The sequence below is a fragment of the Octopus bimaculoides genome, chromosome 8 (assembly GCF_001194135.2).
Source record: "Octopus bimaculoides isolate UCB-OBI-ISO-001 chromosome 8, ASM119413v2, whole genome shotgun sequence".
NCBI classification, from domain to species: domain Eukaryota; kingdom Metazoa; phylum Mollusca; class Cephalopoda; order Octopoda; family Octopodidae; genus Octopus; species Octopus bimaculoides.
Genome location: NC_068988.1, coordinates 92835436 through 92836506, shown reverse-complemented (window position 1 = coordinate 92836506; position 1071 = coordinate 92835436). Strand labels below are relative to the sequence as shown.

Here is a 1071-nt window from a genome sequence, read left to right as displayed (position 1 = left end):
ATATATATATATATATATATATATATATATATATATATACATACATACATATATGCATACATACATACATACATACATATACATACATAACGGACCTCTACACAGCTTTTCCCCTTCTGAATTCCCCTCACGCGATAGCAATCAAGTTGAAGCTGTAATAAATGGCATGTTTTGTAACCAATAGGATCAAAGTTGTTTGCCGGAACGAATTCCTTTTCAGGAAGTTTTGCACATTTCTTTAACATCCTCGCCACTGCTAAATATACAGTGAACCGGTGAAGATGTAAATTTGCGGCAGTTGTATAACAGAAACAGTCGGAAGTTGATTATATCTTCTCTTCTTCCGGTGACGATAAAATAAGTATCAATTAAGTGCTGCTTTCAATTAAGTTGGTGAAGTTGTATCTTAAATACTTGCCAATCAACTACATTAAACATACACGCGCACTTAGACCACAACTCTGAAAAATTCACTTGAAAGAATTTCTTGTATCGTACAAGCTATGAGAAAATAATATTGAAAGAAACCAACTTACCAGTTTAGTTGTCCACAATGTAATGACATACAATCTAACAACTGAGCTAATATATACGTATTCAATGATTAAAAAAATAATAATAACCTTGGATTCGAAGTCAAATGACCTACAATTGACATTATTCATGCTAAATTTTGATAACGTTTCAGTATTATTATATCATTTCTTCTTCTTCTTCTTTTTCTTCTTCTCATTATTATTATTATTATTACTGTTATTTTTGTCATGCTATTCCCCTCCTCCTTCTTATTCCTCCTCTTCTTTTTCTTCTCCTTTTTCGACCGCTACTACTACTACTACTACTACTACTACTACTATTGCTAATATTAATACTACTAACACTACTACTTTTGCTTTTCGGATCTTTTTTAAAACGGGGGCCACATTTTTCATTAACGAAACACTTTGAAACTTGGAACACTGGTAGAATGTGTCCTATAAAACATCTTTTTCTCTTAGTCTTCTTAAAAAAAAAAGAAATCCATAAGTTATTCCATGTTAAAGTTGTCGTATTTCTGTAATTTCAACCAAT

General features: G+C 31.3%; 1 protein-coding gene across 2 annotated transcripts in view; it reads right to left on the bottom strand.

Annotated features, from left to right (window-relative positions):
- LOC106874573 (medium-chain acyl-CoA ligase ACSF2, mitochondrial) overlaps positions 1–654 on the bottom strand; it is a 25234-nt gene extending 24580 nt beyond the window's left edge. For both annotated transcript variants that reach the window (XM_014922350.2, XM_014922352.2), the window contains exon 1: positions 537–654. The gene's annotated coding sequence lies outside the window, so the exon portion shown is untranslated. The remainder of the gene's footprint in view (positions 1–536) is intronic.
- Between the last annotated feature and the right edge of the window lie 417 nt (positions 655–1071).